The sequence below is a fragment of the Canis aureus genome, chromosome 22 (assembly GCF_053574225.1).
Source record: "Canis aureus isolate CA01 chromosome 22, VMU_Caureus_v.1.0, whole genome shotgun sequence".
Lineage (NCBI taxonomy): Eukaryota > Metazoa > Chordata > Mammalia > Carnivora > Canidae > Canis > Canis aureus.
In genome coordinates this window covers 15,458,245-15,476,899 of record NC_135632.1, presented here as the reverse complement: position 1 = coordinate 15,476,899, position 18,655 = coordinate 15,458,245, and the positions used below count along the sequence as shown (strand labels likewise).

Genomic DNA, 18,655 nt, shown 5'->3' with positions numbered 1-18,655 from the left:
AGGCAGACACCCAACCGACTGAGCCACCCAGGCGCCCCCTTTTTTTGTTATTTGTACATAATACATTGTAAAAACAAAGCATTAAATATATGAGTAAATATTGAAAAGTCTGCAATAGAGACGACCACTATTAATTTGGAGGCTGTCTCTTTGCAGACCTTATTCTGTAAGTTTACATGTTTTCTTCAGATTTCCTTGTATGTTGAGATGTGCAGATGTCTTATCTACACGAGATACCTATGTAGTAGATATGCACTGTATCTATGATGCTGCCACTTGCACACTCTCTCTCATTCATTTTTAACTTGCAGAATCTGGAGGTCTACCCACATCCATATCTAAGCCTACTTCTCTTTCTTTTTTTTATTTTTTTCTTTTTTTTTAAGATTTTATTTTTAAGCTATCTCTATACCCAATATGGGCCTCAAACTCGCAACATTGAGATCAAGAGTCATATGCTCTACCAACTGAGCCAGACAGGTGCCCCCCCCCTTTCTTTTTTAAGGAAGAATCATGTTCCATTGTGTAAACAAACTGTAATTCTCCAACCATTGCCGTATGGGTGAACATTTTAGTTTTCAGACTTTTATATATATTTCCTGTTGCTGCTTTGTACACGTGAAAGAGCATTTTTTGAGAATAGATACCCAGAATACAAATTCTTGGGGCAAAGGGTATATGTGTTTGCTGTTTAAATTAGACCATCAATTCTTCTTAACAAATGCTGTTCCAGTTAACCCTCTTACCGACAGTATGTGAAAACATTGGTCCCCATTGGGACTAACATCCACTGGAGATGAATGATCTTTTTATTTTTATTTTTTTCCCAATCTGAAGGGTGAGATGTGCCATGTCATTTTAAAATTTGTATTTCTTTCCATCCAACTTTTCCAAACATATATATATATATATATATATATGTATGTATGCATTTAAAAAATTAGAGTCGTGCTATGCATGACTCTGTATCTTTTTTTAGTTTTTCACATTAAGTCACATTAAAATGTTCACATTTTCTTTTCTGGGTCGTTGCATTGTCTTCAAAAGCTCAGTTGTCCAGGGGTGCTGTCTTACTGAAGTATGGCAGATCACCTGGAGTATTCTTTATCTTCATTTCTTTATGTCCTTAATCTCCAACGACTTGGGGAATGACAAGTAATAGAAAAGAAAGGAAAGCAGAATGAAAACTTTCTGCAGGGGATTGGCATAGGGTCTGTCCAGTAAAACAATCAAATTAAAATCTGAATTAGATGTTCGCTCAGAGCCTCCTCATTCCTTAGGTATTTGGCAGGGAGGTGCCTAGAGTAAATATCACCATGAGCTCTTGTTCTATAGATGATGTGAGAAACGAAGGCAGAAGAAAAATTATTAAATTTCCTTACTACCTAGAGCCTACTGGCAAGTTCTTGAAAGAGACAGAGTGACATTCCTCTAGGGACTCAACTGCCTGGATGTTAATACTTTGCCCAGGGCAAAAGGCAATCTTAGCCTGTCCTCCAGGACCCTGTAAATCTACCTTAACATATAGAAATTCCTTTAGAAATTTCCTTTATCTCTAAACCTCCTGAGAATACGGGGAATCATCCCCCAAGCATATGGCCCATGATAGACATCTGAAGGGTCTCATGACTAAGGTTCTATTAGACAGTAATAAATGACCTTTTCCCAACAATAGCTAGCCCCTTCAAGGTCCTGGAAAACTTGCTTCCAAAATTCCACAGAGACTTATGCAATCCCTAACCCCCTCCCAACTTGAAAGTATATAATAGGCTAGTCCTCATGATCCCAGTGCAGCTCTTTCTGCCCACGGGTCCTGTCCCCGTGCTTTAATAAAATCACCTTTTTGCACCAAAGATGTCTCAAGAATTCTCTCTTGGCCCTTGGCTTCGAACCCTAATGGCTTTTCCTATATCATAGAGACATTGAAGACCAAATATTAAATATTAGAAGCTTCACGTATTTTGTGTGTTTCATTATGAAAAATGTACAGGTTTGTTTATTGTTTGGATGGAGGGATTATGACTCTCCCAGAGCTTTTCACATCAGTGAAAACATCCAGGAGGCAGAGTGGTGTGATGGACATCATGATGAACTGGCAAGCCTGAAGAGTTGGCTTCAGATTCCAACTCTTCCCACTGACTGTGCTGTAAACCTGAAGACACTCAGCTTGGTTCCCTGGGGTCTGTGTGGTGAGAATGAGCAGGGTGTGAGTGGGTTTGGACAGCCTGGTAGAGGGTGGGCTAGCAGTTAGAGGCCAATTCTAGCTCTGTATTATTGAAACAGTAAAAACACACACTGTCTAATAACAGGATGGTATCATAAAAAAGAAATATTTGGTCTTTTTCCTCCAAAAGCCATGGCAATCTCTAGAGTGCTAAGAGTGTCTTTTATATGCTAATGACTGCTGGTCCCTGAAAGGCCAAAGCACTATTGGAGGGTTGGACTTTCAACCCTAACCTCTGACCTCCAGGGAGGGATAGGAGGCAGGAGGTTGAAATCAGTCACCAAAGGCCAATGATTTAATCAACCGTGACTTCATAAGGAAACCTCTATAAATTAAAAAAAAAACAAAAACAAAGAACCCTCTGAGCAGCAGGGGTTCAGAGAGCATCCAGGTTGGCAACACATGAGGGTGCTAGGAGGGCAGCATGCCTGGAAAGAGTATAGAAGCTCTGTGTCCCGGTCCCCATACCTTTGCCCTATGCATTTCTTCATTGGCTGTTCTTGAGTTGTATCCTTTATAATAAATCTACAGTAACAGCAATAAAGTGCTTCCCAGTTTTGTGAGCTGTTGTAGCAAATTATCAAACATGAAAGGGGTAGGGATGTAGCCAGGTCTGACAAAAGTGGGTAATTCAGGGACCCAGTGCTCATAACTGGCTACTCAGGTGGGGGCAGTCTTTGGGATGGAGCCCTTCAACTCGTGGGGTCTGACACTAAGTTGGAGTAGTCAGTGTCAGAATTGAGTCGAATTGTAGGACACCCAGCTGTTGCCCACAGAGTTGGAAAATTGGTTCATATGGGGGGAATAAAAGCGCTACACATTTGTGTCAGAAGCTTTGTGAGTCAAAGCTGTATGTTACCACTCCCACTCTCCAGAAATGTTCTGACACATAGTCAGCCAGCTCTGTGCCAGGCTTTGTCCAGCACAGAGACACACTTGTGAGCAGACACCATTGCTGCTGTCTGGTGGCTTCTAGTCAATCACAGGAGACAGCCAACATTTCAGTGTGGTTCTTAGATTATGTAATGATGGTTCTGAGAAATGCCATGAAGGAGAAAGACAGGGTGACTTGAGAGTGTCAGACAGGATGCTGATCTAGACAGGGGAGTTCAAGCTTCCCTGAGAAAATAATCTGTGAGTTAGGATCCAAGGGCCAATCACGAGTTAGCTAGGTGGAAAAGGTAGAGGGACGGAGGAGAGACGTCAGCTTGCCGGCTCGGGGAAGGCAGAAAGAATGGATTGCTAGTGGCCATAATGAGCCTCTCCTCTGTTCATTCATTCTTTCTGTCATCCAACAAACATTGATTGATCACCTGAGCTGGGCCAAGGGCCAAGTACTGTTCCTGGTACCAAGGACAGAAGAATAGGGAGCAAGACTGACAAAGTCTCTAGCCTCATCACTACTGCTGTGTAACAAATTATCCCCAAACTTGGTGACTTCAAACAGCCGTCATTTTACTGTTATCCTCATGGTCTGGAGGTGGACTGGGCCAGCTCGTGTTTATCACTCAAGTCTCTCACAATTATTCAGGCACTGGCTATTCTGGAATCACCCAAATGTTCCCTCACTCACATGTCTGAAGCCTGGGCTGGGAAGCCTCAAACAGTTGGGGCTGCTTGGGCATCCTTGTCTCTGGATGGCCTCTCATATGGTATCTCTAGTATGATAGCTTCAGGGTTCCTGAAGCAGGTGACCCAAAAGAGACCAAGCCAGGTGGAATCTCATGGACTTTTCCAGCCTGGTCTCAGAGCATTCCTGCCCCATTGTTTTAAGGTAGCTCTGAGGCCTGCTCAGGGGACCTAGAACCCCCTCCTGATGGGAGATGTGACGAAAAACTTGTAGATGTGCTCTAGAACCACTACACTCTGATGCTCTGCTCTCTCTAGCTTCTCACCCTTGACTTTTTTTTAAAGAAAGTATTTATTTATTTATTTATTTGAGAGAGAGAAAGTACATACATGAGTGGGGGGAAGGTAGAGGGAGAGAATTTGCAAGCAGACTCTATGCTGAGTGGGGAGCCTAACGTAGGGCTCAGTCTCAGGACTCTGAGATCATGACCTGAGCTGAGAGCAAGAGTTAGATGCTTAGTTAGGTGCTTAGGGGCACCTGGGTGGCTCAGTTGGTTAAGCATATGCCTTCAGCTCAGGTTGTGATCCCAGGATCCTGAGATGGAGCCCCATATCCGGCTTCGTGCTTCCTCTGCCTGCCACTCTCCCTGCTTATACTCTCTGTCAAATAAATTAATAAAATCTTTAAAAAGAAAAGGAAGAAAGTTAGACACTTAACTGACTGAGCCACCCCGACACTCCTCATCCTTGGCTTTAAACCTACCTGCCTGCTTTAGCTTACCAGAGTCTTCCAGAGGAGACAATTTTATGGCCTGCGTCCTGACTCCACCATGCCCCTTGGGAGTTCCACCTTCTTCTGCCCCAAATAGCTTCAGAAAGGTATAGTTTTCTTTACCTCTGGCTCTTTCTTGTGGGGGCTAGGGGGCTTGGTGCCCCTTGAGGAGTGGTACTGCAGGGATCTTCCCAGCTGACCTACCTCCTATTTGGGTCATCAGAGGACATACATGGACACAGGTGCCAAGTCCCCAAACAACAAGACTCTTGTGGGGCTAAGAGATGCTAGGACGACTGGAGGGCTATAGTGTGGGGCTGAGGTGAGCCTGGGGCCTTGTAGGCCATGGGCAGTGTTTGATCAGCACCCTAAGAACATTATAGGAAACTGCTAAAGGCCTAAAGTTTTGATGACCATCTGCCAGGGAGATTATAGAATACAGTCCTATGATCTTACCTATATGTGAAATCTTAAAACAACAACAACAACAACAAAAAAAAATCCTGAGGTCATAGATACAGAAAACAGATTAATGGTTGCCAAGTGGGGATGGGCAAAATGGGTGAAGAGGGTCAGAAGGTACAAACTTGGGGTACAAAGTCATGGAGATGTAATGCAGCATGGTGACTATAGTTAGTCATATATTCAATACAAATATTGAATACAAATATTCAATACTGTATTGAATATTTGAAAGTTCCTAAGAGTGGATCTTAAAAGTTCTTATATAAGAAAAATATTATAACTGTGTGGTGATGAATGTTAACTGTGGTGAGTATGTTAACTAGACATATTGTGATGATCATTTTACAATACATACAAATATCGAATCATGATTTGTGCATCTAAAACTAATATAATAGGGACACCTGGGTGGCTCAGTGGTTGGGCAGACACCTTTGGCTCAGGGTGAAATCCTGGGGCCCAGGATCAAGTCCCACATCGGGCTCCCTGCATGGAGCCTGCTTCTCCCTCTGTCTGTGTCTCTGCCTCTCTCTCTCTCTCTCTCTCTTTCTCTCTGTCTCTCATGAATGGGTAAATAACATCTTAAATAAATGAACAAATTAATTAACATAATATTAAATGTAAGTTATACCTCAGTGAAAAGAAGACGACAGACCTCTGGGAAGAACAGGGTTTTGCATCATGCTTTTAAATTAATCTGTTAGAATGATTTTTTTCTTACAAAAGAAGATTTTCAAGTGTGTTCCTAATTTCAGAAGAGGAAGCATAGATCTCCATCCTGATTAATCATGTTATAATAATATCAGTGATTTGGCAGTCTGTGGTTAGTTATCACAGGTTGGTGGGCAGAGCCAGTCTTCCATAGCCAACAGAGTTCACAACACTGTTAGCTGAACATAGTCTACAACAAACATTCCTACCATCATGATGTCCTATAACACCCAAATAATAGTGCAACAGTTAACAATGAATAGTGCCCAATTAATAACACAGTAAACCTTGGAAGATGACTATTAAAAAAATACAAATATTATAGGATAGCGCTTTGCTGTTTAGTAGACATACTCAGAAACTCAATTTAGAAACCCAATTTCATGATGATAGTACAGAATTCATTTAGCTTAAGTTTGTGGAAACTGATGTGTAAACAAAGATCAAGGCCATCCTCATGCTTTGCATCCTCAAAAGCACTTGTATGAACAGCTTCTTCTCCCACATTTCTCATTAAGTACCATTGACTTATTATTTTTTTTTTTTTTAGAACCCCTAGTGATTTACAGGTAAGCATGGCCTCTCTGGAAAACTTGAAAGGGCCTAACATCTACCAAGTGACATCTTTGTTTCAAATCCTCTACCTCTCTCAGCTTCAAATTAGGTTTCAAGGTAAGTACCATATTCCAGATGACAGAGTGATTTAAGATGTCAATAACCAGAACTTTCCTGAAAATGTTGCTTGATAATCTTTGGGGTTAGTCCCAATCTGTGTATTTAAATTAAATATTCCTAGAAAACTCTTGCTCCAAAGCAAAAAATGGATTTTATTTGTGTATTTTCAGGTGGTAGCAGACAAAAAACGGAAAGGGATTAACCATTATTGAACTGTTATGACTCAGGTGTTTTTATATATATTATTTTGTTTAATCTTTATCCATAGCCTATATACACAGACAAGTATTAGAATTAGTGTCAAGCTACTGTAACAAATTCATAAAGTTCAGTGGCTTAACACAATACATTATTTCTCCTTTATAAAAACAGTCCAGTTTGGGTCCAAGACAATGGTATCAAGGATAGGGTTTCATGAAAGAGGTGGGACCTCTGCTCCACCCAGAGATTTGGGGACCCAGGCTGGTAGAAGCTCCCTTCTATAATCTGTGCTTTTTTCTTTTATTCTTTGTATTATTTTATTAACACTGTGCATTTCTATTTACTCAACATCAAGTTATATACAATTTTCTTTCCTTTACAGTTTTGTTGAGATATAATTGACCTATAACATTGTATTAAGATGTACAATATAATGATTTGATGTATGTATATATTGTGAAATGATCACCACAAGTTTGGCTAACATCCATCTCCACACTTACAATTTTTTTCCTTGTGATGCAGACTTTCAAGATTTACTCTTTATTCTTTTTAAGATTTTAATTCTTTGGGGTACCTGGGTGGCTCAGTGGTTGAGCGTCTTTGCCTTTGGTTCAGGTCATGATCTTGGGATGGAGTCCTGCATCAGGCTCCCTGTGGGGAGCCTGCTTTTCCTTCTGCCGGTGTCTCTGCCTCTCTCTCTGTGTCTCTCATGAATAAATAAAATTTTAAAATCTTAAAAAAAAATTATTTCTTTGACACAGAGAGCGAGAGGGAGAGTGAGCATGAGCAGGGGGAGGAACAGAGGGAGAAGCAGACTCCCCACAGAGCAGGAAGCCCCATGCGGGGCTCCATCCCAGGACCCCAGAATCATGACCTGAGCTGAAGGCAGATGTTTAACCCCTGATCTACCCACACTATCCTCAAGATTCACTCTTTCAGCAATTTTCAAATATGCAATAGAATATTGTTAACCATAGTCACATGCTTATCCATTACATCCTCAGGACTTATTTATCTTGTAACCAGAAGTTCATACCTTTTGACCACCTTCACCCTTTTCTCCTAACCCCCACCATTGCCTCTGACAGCCACCAATATTTTCTATGAGATGGGTTTTCTTAGATTCCACATATAAGTGAGTTCATACATTATTTGTGTTTCCCTGTCTGACTTGTTTCATTTAGTATCATGCCTTCAAGTTCCATCCATGTTGTTGCAAATGATAGGATTTCCTCCTTTTTTTAATGACTGAATAATATGCCGTTGTATATATGTGTGTGTGTGTGTGCCATTATATTATATATATATGTGTATATATATATATTCCACGTTTTTTTATCCATTTATCTGTCAGTGGACACTTAAATTGTTTCCACGTTTTCCTACCTATTAAAAGTAATGCTGCCATGAACGTAGGGCACAGACATTGCTTCAAGATACTGACTTTCCCTCATGTGTATACCCACAAGTGGGATTGCTGGATCATATGGTAGTTCCGTTTTTAATTTTTTGAGGGACTTCTCTATAGTTTTCCACTGTGGTTGCACCAGTTAGCCTTCCCACCAACAGTGCACGAGAGTTCCCTTTTCTCCAGGTTCTCACTAACACTATCTCTTGTAAAATAACATTGTTATTGATAACAGCCTTTCTAATAGATGTGAAGTGATATCTCATTGTGGTTTTGAATTGTATTTCTTCGTAGATCAGTAATGTTGAGCATCTCTTTATGTACCTGTTGGCCGTTTGTATATCTTTGGGAAAATGTTTATGCAGTTCCTCTGCACATTTTTTAAATCAAATAGTTTTTCTGTAGTTGAGTCGTGAGTTCTTTATCTATTTTGGATATTTACTCCTTATCTGATAGGTGATTTGCTGATATTTTCTCCCATTCCATAGATTGCCTTTTCATTTTGTTGATTATTTCTTTTGCTGTGCAGAAGCCTTTTAGTTTGATGTAGTCCCATTTGTTTACTTTTGCTTTTGTTGCCTTTGGTTTTGGTGTCAAATCCAAAAAGTCATTGACAAGAATGATGTCAAGGAGCTGAGCCCCTATCTTTCCTTCTAGGAGTTTAATGGTTTTAGGTTTTACATTTAAGTCTTTCATTCATTTTGGCGTAATTTTTGTGGATGGTATAAGGTAGGGGTTCAGTTTTATTCTTTTCAGGTGCCTGTCCAGTTTTTCCAATACCATATATTGAAGAGACTATCTTTTCCCCATTGTATGTTCTTGACTCCTTTGTCATAAATTAATTGCCCATGTATGCATATGCTTATTTCTGGGATCTCTATTCTGTTCCATTGATCCATGTTTTTATGCCAATACCATACTGTTTTGATTACTATTGCTTTATGATATAGTTTTAAGTCAGGAAGTATGATGCTTCCAGCTTTGTTCTTTTTCAAGATTGCTTTATCTGTTTGGGGTTTTTTTTGTGGTTAAATACTAATTTTAGGATTTTTTTTCTATTTTTGTGAAAAATGCTATTGGAACTTTGACTCTGGAGACTGCTTTGAATAGTGTGAATATTTTAGCAATATTAATTCACTTACACCACGAACACAGAACATCTTTCCATTTATTTGAGTCTTCTTTAGTTTTCTTTTTTTCTATCAATGTCATAGTTTTCAGTGTAGAGGTCTTTCACCTCGTTGGTTAAGTTTATTCCTAGATATCTTATTCTTTCTGATGCAACTGTAGATGGGATTGTTTCCTAAAGCTCTCTTTCTGAGATTTTGTTGTTAGTGTATAGAAATGCAAATGATTCTCCTACATTGATTTTGTATCCTGCAACTTCACCAAATTCATTTATTAGCTCTGACAGTTTTTTGGTGGAGTCATTAGGTTGTTTTATATCTATATACATACATATATAAACTTGCAGGGATATATATAGATATAATCTATATATCTATATATCTGTATCTATATCTCTATATATCTACAAATAGAGACAGTGCTATTTTTTACATTCTGATTTGGATGTCTTTTATTTCATTATCTTACCTAATTGCTCTGGGTAGTTTCTAGTACTACAGTGAATAGAAGTAGGAGTGGCCACCCTTGTCTTTTCCTGATCTTAGATAAAAAGCTCTCAGCTTTCCACTATTGTGTATGATGAGTACCATTGACTTTGAGGCTTATGTTTAATTACAGCTTTAACCTAAGCTGAATCAAAGTTTTGAAGTTTATAACAGTGTTAGTCCATACTTTACCGGAAGGGAGTTTGGACCAGATAGCAATTCACATTCCTTCCCAAGCTAAATGTCTGTGATTCTGTGTGACAGTACTCTTAGCTCTGTTTTTATAGAGTTTGTAACTGCAAAGGAGCCTCCCCCGCAACAAAAGTTTTGAGAGCTTATTTTGGGATCTGAACCAGACAATCCTTGGATCTGAAGTACATGGAGGGCTCCTAGAGGTCACCTGTGTCAGCCCCCTCACAGCATCACCAGCAAGTGACTACTTACACTTGACTACCTCCTTGAGCAGGAGGGCTCATTTTGTACTGACACTGATGCTGCCAACCTCTCACTGAACCATCCAGAAGTTTTCTAAAAAAACATTTTAAGGACATGGAGTTCCTGCCGTGGATACTGGCAGTGATTATCTATAGGGGATCTGATACTTCACGCCTCATCATGATCAAGTCATGGACTGAACTGCCACTGAGCACGGGGTTTAGTCAAAGCTCTGTAGTAGGTAAGGGTGCTTCTAGCCTGAAAAAGGCCTCATTGGGCATGCATCAGTGCTCCCATCTATGTGTTTGCCCAGAACAAAATCTTGCTTCTGTGTAGTATTGCTAACATAGGAAAAAAGCTGTGTAGCTTTCAGAAAGCGAAAATGGCCACAGAAAGCGGCACTTCAGGTGGGCCTGATTCACAATGCACAGCTGTGATTCACGGGCCCTCCTGAGCTCTTTTTATTTTTTTACCTGTAAAATTTGGCTTTTGCCATGCAACCCTTCATTGTCTATTTGTATTTCTAGCTTTACAGCCCTGCCTATTTAATGTTTTGTGCTTCCCTTGACATTGTAACAAACTTTTAACTGACACAGCTTGCTTACAAAAATAAAAAAGAATCAGCTATATTTTTTAAGTAGCTTTGTGATGAGTAAATCATGCCAACTGCACAGTCTCCGGTCTCCTGTTTTTTTGTTGATGTACTTAGAGTTGCTCTTGACATTCTGAAGTCAGAATATGCTGATTTCAGATTGGCACATTTCGCTACTTCTCCAACTTTCAGAAAGCAGAGCAGTGAAGTTGGATAGAACACAGGCTTCTCCCAGAACCTCAGAAAGAGATCACTGAGGAGTATGTAAGATCGAAAATCCTGGCTTGATGAATTAATTATTTCAATCTGTTCTGGTCCTGAGACATGATCAGACACCTTGACAAGTTTATCCTTTGTAGAGCTGGGGAAGAAAAAAAACCTCAGAAGAGAGAGTGGCAGGAATGTATAGTTCATAAATGGGGGAAAAGAAAACTAAAAACCTTTACTATTTCAGGGATTAAAAATACTAAATCCATAGATTATCTGCCTCAGATCCTTTTTGGAAAGCAATGGTAGGTAAATAATTCATGTTGTATATTTAAACACATGTAAAATATTGAATAAAAGGTCTTGTTGGTAGAACATGGGCTGTAGTCAGTGCTGAGGGTTACTACTCTGCCATTTATCACTGCTGAATCATACCTGAGCAAACCAGCACTGATGTTTCTTAAACATATAATTATGACTGTATGTGCGTTGATTGCTAGGTTTGAAAAGTACTGGTACTGTCATTATTTTTTAGAATAATTGTGTGTGTTGTCAAATCTTCTGCAATTGTGGGTTATTGCAGGCATCCCCTTGCTCCCTTGTTCCTAACAGAACTCAATTCTGTGTGGGCCTCCGCTCCCTCCCTTCCTCCATGGGCCTCTTTCAAGAGGTGAATCCTTTCAATCAGTCCTTGTGGTCCATTGCTGGTGTCAGTGATGAGTTGGGGCATGGGCTCGTGACGCTGTTCTGGCAGTTAGACATTAGGGGAAGTCCACTGGAGGGTTTCAGGGAAAGCCTTCCTTGCTTCCAGTAGGAATGTACAGGATTGTCCCTTCTCCCTCTGCAGATCGGCCAGTGTGACAGTGATGCTTGCGAGTGTGGCCACCATCTTAAAACCCTTGAGAGACAGTCATCCTAGGAACAGAACAAAGACAGGATGGCAGAGAGTCCAGAGATGGAAAGAGCCTGGCTTCCTGATGATGCTTTTGGGCTGCTGAATTACCTCACATGGAGCCACTGTTCCTCACACTATGACTCATTATGTGAGAATAGGGTTGAGAGCCTTTGCATTAAGTGAGGGTTTTCTGTTACCTGCAGCCAAGCCATCTTCATAGATGCATAAATAATTCAAGGTAAAAGAAAAGATAAAACTCAAAAAGAACAAAAGTTATCACAACCGTGACTCATTTATATCCTACCTAAGAGTGGCATTTTAAAATGTGTGAGATTTTTCTGCCTAATACCATTTGTCATGAATGTGTATGTTTTTATTCATCGCTGCCTACAGAGGGAGCCCCCATGAAGAGGACCAGTGGCAGGTTCTAGTTAGGTTATTGGTTTGACTGCTTTAACAGAAGTGAAATAACACTGATTTTAAAAGGTTGTGAGATTATTTATTGTCTCCCAAAACAGCTTGGGTGGGTGACAGTCAAGGAAATGGGTAGTCTGCCCCCTGTGGTCATCCAGGGCTCTTCTCTCTTATCCACTAGGATATTGTCTCCATGGGCTTCAAGAATGCTGGCTTACCCCCATGCCAGTGATTCAGAGCATGGGAAATGGTGAAGAAGGAAGGTCAGAATGAGGTAGTCCTTTTGACTCAGAACTGCACATAAGGCTTCCAGTCATAACTCATTGGCCCAAACTTGATCATATGACAACAACTAGTTGCAAGGGATTCTGGAAAATATCATCTCTAGCTAGGTGACCACGTATCCAGCTAAAACCTAGAGGGTTCCCTTAGGAAGAAAAAAAGAGCAAATAGATACCAGGAGACAGAAGTATCTGCCACACAGTATGTCCTCTAGAGTGGAGAGGAAGCTTGTAACAAGGAGAGAGTGCTGGGTGCCACTCTGATTGTGAAGCAAGGATTTGAGTCATAAGAGCCAGTCTCCCCGAGTAGCCTGGAGCCTTATGCCAGTTCTGACCTGTCCTGACCTCTCTTCTGGTTAACCAAAGGACTTGAATCAGGTGATCTTTAAAACCTCTTTAAGCTCTGACCTTCTCTGGCATGGTCCCACAGGCATTCTATTTCTAGAGTGGGGGAAGAGATGAAGGGGAAGCAGGGTGAGTACCTCATACATGGGTAGTTGGTATTAAAACCATAAGAGAGAGGCACCTGGGTGGCTCAGTGGTTGAGCATCTGCCTTTGGCTCAGGTTGTGATCTTGGGATCCTGGGATCAAGTCCCACATCAGGCTCCCCACAGGGAGCCTGCTTCTCCCTCTGCCTATGTCTCTGCCTCTCTCTGTGTGTCTCTCATGAATAAATAAATAAAATCTTAAAAAAAAAAAAAAAAGCCATAAGAGAAGTCACTGCTAGCTCACTTGGTACTTATTAGGAGCCAGGTACTATTCTGGGTCTCTTACACCTGTTTTTTTTTTTTTTTTTTCTCTTACACCTGTTAACCTCACTATCCCTACATAATGTGTGAGGTGGAGACTCTGGTTTTTCCCTTTTTATAGATGGGGAAACTGTGGCTCCGTAAGGGTTTAAGAAGGGCTTTAGACCTAGCCAACTGATCGCTGAGCCCACACTTAACTATGTGTTGTGAGAAGGACTGGGGCCTGAGGTGGGATTGGTGAGGTGTGGCCAGATCATAGTAAACTCTGCAAGTAGGGCTAAAGAGCCTTGGGCCTGCTGCTACCCTTTACCCAGGGTCAGTTTGGAGATCCATCTGCTGTGTTGATTGCCTCCCTCAACCCCTCATTATTACCCCAGAGCCAGGAAATGGCTGTTGCCACTCCTGTCACATTGGGGCATGATGTTGTCATGGGTTACATCACCTTTCACTATCCCGGGGTAGAAGACAGGCTGTTCTTTAGGAGGAGAGGACCCTGGTGAGAGAGGAGCCCTGGGGGGGGGGGGGGGGTTAGCCTTGGGGCAAAGTGCAGGATGTTCAAGGAGAACCACACCATGTACCTAATAGGCGTCCTTCAAGGTGTTGTTCCCATGAGAGGAGCACGGAGGCTTCTTGCCTTGCTCCTGTCCTGTATTCCCAAAGAAGGCTGGGGCTGGGAAGACCTTGGCCCCAGAAAATGAGGGTCCATCCAAGAAGTTGGACTGTCCCTTAGGCTAGCCTGGCACTGATTGATGGCATGGATCCTGGGATCACACTCCTTCTGCTCCAACCTGGAAGTTAGTGACTTTGGGCCCAGAGGGGGCTCCAGGGAGGGAGTGGCCATCAGTGCATATATTGTCTGGTGCCCTTGGTGATGGGACTCCTTGCGATCATCAGGTAGGCTGGCCTAGATAGGAGGAGTGTGGCCCTTGCAGCTCACCTGCCTCTGGGTGCCAGGCCACGGGCACACTCTCCCCAGGGAGGAGCAGACCCAGACAAAGTGAGGCCTCCCTGGCCAAGCCCATGTGTGGCCTCTGGGTAGCCAGCTTTCCCCGGGCACAGTGCTTCACTGCATGTGCAGCTGTTGCATGGTGCTGGACTAACCCACTCCCATGAGTGGCTCCTGACGCTCATGAACAGTAGGATGGCCCACTCCCTCTTGCACCCCAGTCAGTACAGTCTTATTTGGTCCTATCTTTGGTTCATTCTGTTTTCCTAAAAATGCAATAATAAATGCACCAGTTCCAATCTACTCAAGATTGAGCTCCACTGAGAGTCTCCCAGGAAAGCTGTGCTCCCTCTCTGGGCCTAAGTGGGTCTCCTCTTCTCCCCATTCTTCTGCCTGATGGCACTGGTTTCATAGGGTATAATGGCCATTTTACTCATTGTTCCACTGACCAGACTGTGAGCTTTCTTCCTTTCTTTTTTTTTTTTTTTTCCAGATTTTATTTATTTATGAGAGACACATAGAGAGAGGCAGAGACACAGGCAGAGGGAGAAGCAGGCTCCACTCAGGGAGCCCAGTGCGGGACACAATCCTGGATTCCAGGATCACACCCTAAGCTGAAGGCAGATGCTCAACTGCTGAGCCACGAAGGCATCCCTTTTTTTAAAAAAACTTTTAATTTCTAACATACTCAAAGGCAAAAAGGATCATATGATACATCCTCAAGAATCCATTAACCGGCTTCAGCACTCAGCAGTTTGCTGATCTTGATTTATTAATTCTTCCTCAACCTACGCCCCACCCCCGAATATTTTAAAGCAATTCCTAGATCTTGAATCATCCTCCCATAGATATTTTTATACATTTTAGCTGTGAGCTTCAAGATGACGGAACTGCATCCTGTGTTTTGGGTCACAGCACTGTGGATGATGCCCAACACATATTGGCTCTGGAGAAATGTTGTTTTGAATGGACTGATTGACTGGATGAATGAATTGGTTTCACCCTTTAGAACTGAGTATGCAAACTAGCTGGAATATGAATAACTGCTAGGAGCCCACAGCCTCCTTGGGGCCTGTCCTGATGCCTGGGGATTTCTTGGAGGTTCTGAAATCTGTCCATCATTCCTCAGACTTTAAGGTTGGTTTATTTTTAGCCAAGCGTCTTTGATTTTGCAATTAAACTCTACGTTGGAAAAAAAAAAAAAAAAACTCTACGTTGAGGTGACATTGGATACAGAGGGCTATTAAGATATAGCTTTTACCTTTGCGTGGTTCATATTTAGTCACAATTATAGCCTTGGGTTTTTTTTTTTTTAATTATAATACAGTATTTACTTAGGTTAAAGTGATTAAGACCCAAAAAAATCAAAGTATAGAATACATCTAAAGCATTTTCTTTAATAACATCTTTCTATTCCTGGTAATGGTATTTTAACTACACAAATGAGAGATAATTAAATACACTTTTTTTTTCAGGCCGTTGTGGTCATGTTTAAAACCCTAAATTCTGTACACTTTGAAGGGGACCCTGAGGCCAGAGTCACCAGACGTGGCATTTTCCACTCTTACAAGGTAAAAATCGGACCAAGGCTTGGACTTTTAGAAATCTCTGGTGGTAGAATGATAGTTTATAAAAATGCCTTTGACATGTTCCTTTTTCCTCTTAATTCAGAAGTGGTACTTACCATAATGGGAAGTACCTATCAGCTAGTCCTTTTTTCAAAATCATATTCTAAAATATTTTCTTTGACCATTCAGATCTGTTATGAAGTTAAAGTTGGCTGCATTTTTCTGTGTGTTTTATTTTTTGCTGTTTCATCAGGAATTCAGAGTAATAATTTTATTTCTGGATTTAAGATATTTTTACTCTGTGGGTTTAGCACAGGGACTAAGACTGTACCCAGTAGACATCTGATGACTACTAGCCCCTGTTACATTTCAGCCTGGAACATAAAACTGTTGTTTCTACAGAAATATTTATAGGAGTCAGATTGGGTCATGATGCCATGTTGAGTCTAGAGCGTCTTTTCCTTGGAAGGTGATGGGCTTGAGAGATGTCAGAGGACAAGGAGATGTGAGTCCTTTGCTGAAGGTGGTCATAATCCCAGCATCTCACCCTGGTGCTGTAGCAATGACTCTTCACATGCACTTATTTTCTGGGCTGAGAGTGAGCAGGCTCTGGGGTTTCCCACTGTGGATCCAGAGACCTGGCTATCACTTGGCATGACTTGGACAAGTGTGATGGGAGTGTCTGGTGGAGCCAGAGCAGACCCCAGGAGTGTGCACATAGAGCCCCTGTGGAAGGAATATGCAGCAAGATGGCTGGAGGGAACCCACGGATTGCATGACTTTTTGAGTGGCTGCACGAGCCTCCTCCCTATGGATGGAAAAGAGAATGGACTCTCTGGAGAATGGGCCAGAGCTCAGGCCACAGAGATAGAGCCCATTGGCTGGTAATCCTCGTCTTCTTAGGATGGGGCCCAGTAGAAGCTGACACAGATGTTCCAGGCTGGAAAACCTGTGGTGTGTGTAGGGAGGGCTGAGGGGAACACCACAGATGAGTCAGCCGAGGGGAAGACTCGTTGTGGTGAAGGAGTCGGGAATGGGGCTGCAAACGTGGCTGACTGCCCTGACAGCTGGGGCTGGGGCTGATGAGTAGAAAAGTGGCCAGTGGTCAGGATTTGGAAGAGGAGCCACAGTATGGGGAAGAAGCAGTAGCTCAGGGGAAAGGACAAGTCTTTTTGTTCAGGTGATGATGCAGGGATCTGTAGGATTCCTCTGGAGCTGGGCAAACACGGCATATGCCCACTGCCACTGCTGTGCACCTCACTGCCTTCCTGCTCTCTCATACTCTTATTCACACTCTCACTGAAGGATCGAGATCCTGGACTCAGAGAAATGAAGTTAATTAGTTGTCAGAGGGGCATACAGAAACTAAGTGACAGAGCAGGGAATTGGCCCAGATTGGCCGGTCTCTGGAGCCTTGTCCTTGCCTTTACGTCAGGACTCCTCTCTGTCTCTCACACTGAGGAAGGGTCTCTGCCAAAGGCATCTTTTCTCTAACCCATGCACCCTAGGTCCCACTATGGGATCTACTCTTGGCTGTGCACACACATACACATTGGGGTTCTAGCTCCAGCTGCAAACACAAATTCTTCAAATCCATGTGAATTTTAGATACTAAATTATTTAGCCATTAAAAAAATTAAGAACAAAGCATGACTTTCCAAGTTTTCTAGGAAAATAGGCTCCAGAAGAAGGCGTGTATTTTTCCTGGGGCTTGATGTCACCACCCCCATCAGGCTGTGTGCGCACCCCCACAGCCATGATCACCCCAGGCCGGTTCCTAGCACAAGTGGAAATAATGAGACTATGACCACATCCCTGGCTTTTGGTGTTTGATGGTTCCAAAACTGAGTCTGAAGGGGGAGTGCAGAAGTCCTGAGAGTATTAAGGGGAAAAGGGTGGGTGTTCCCAGATTAAGGCCTGTGTCAAATGAAAAGCTATAGACGTATAGAGATGTCAGTAGCCTAAAAACTAGAAGCAGTGAGGCAGGCACACAGTCCCTGCCATCTGGTTAACCCAACACATCCCCAGTATTTTAAATCTGGAACTAAATATAGCCCCTGTCCAAAAAGCACTAAGCTTATTGAGGGATGTAGACAAGTGGAGCTTTGCATGCTTTGTGCAGACCATGGTAGGGAGCTCTAGGCCCTGCCTTAGAAATCCCTGGTGAAGATACAGGCTGTTTCCTCTTTGTTGTATCAGTTAGCTTTTGTTTTGTATGAAGCTCTCAAAACTTAGTGGCTTAAAAGAGTAACCGTTATACTTGCTTGTGATCTGTGGGTTGGCCACGCAGTTCTTTTAGTCTGGGCTGACTTTCCTGGTTGTGTGGCCGAGCTGGAAGAGTCTGGGATGGCCTTGCCCACATATGTGGTGATAGGCAGGCTGGTTATTTGAAGAGAGCCTCGGCAGGGGCTGCTTGTTTGGGCTCCATGTAGTTGCGCATCCTCCACCAGCTAGCCTGTGTGTCTTCCCGTGGTGGTCTCAGTGTTCCAGAAGCTGCAAAGGAGGACAGGCCCCAATGCCTAAGTACTTTCCAAGCCTCTGCTTACAGCTCAGTTTCTGTTGTTCCCATTGACGAAAGTAAATATACCTTGTCCAAGCTTAGAGTCCATGTAGGAGGAAACTACACCTGCCATGGAAACAGAAAGGCATGAACAGATTGGGGACTGTCACTGCTACAAATCCACCATGCTATAACCCTGTGGTCTAAGTCAGTAAGTAGCGGTTGTTTCCACCTTCTGCCCACCAGAAGACAACTCTGGACAGTCTCATGGTTCATCCTCGTGTGAAAAGGCAGTGTCACGTAAAACCATAGGCAGACTACTTAGTCATAGTTCTGGTGGCCTCACCTGCCAGTGAGTGTGGTGGAAAATCCCCTAAGAGGCTGGAGGCAGGAAGTAGTTGAAGGACCAGGTCTGGCCCCAGTACA

General features: G+C 42.5%; 1 protein-coding gene across 9 annotated transcripts in view; it reads left to right on the top strand.

The window, feature by feature from the left end:
• The window catches only part of PXYLP1 (2-phosphoxylose phosphatase 1), a 72,389-nt gene that overhangs the window by 13,531 nt on the left and 40,203 nt on the right, over window positions 1–18,655 (top strand). For 2 of the 9 annotated variants that reach the window (XM_077864921.1, XM_077864922.1), the window contains exons 2-3: window positions 6,292–6,413; window positions 15,637–15,732. The exons of 1 other annotated variant lie outside the window; for it this stretch is intronic. The gene's annotated coding sequence lies outside the window, so the exon portion shown is untranslated. Of the gene's footprint in view, window positions 1–6,291; window positions 6,414–12,754; window positions 12,940–15,048; window positions 15,299–15,636; window positions 15,733–18,655 lie in introns of those variants that run through there. 6 more of the 9 variants (XM_077864925.1, XM_077864928.1, XM_077864926.1 and 3 more) reach the window with 5 other exon arrangements.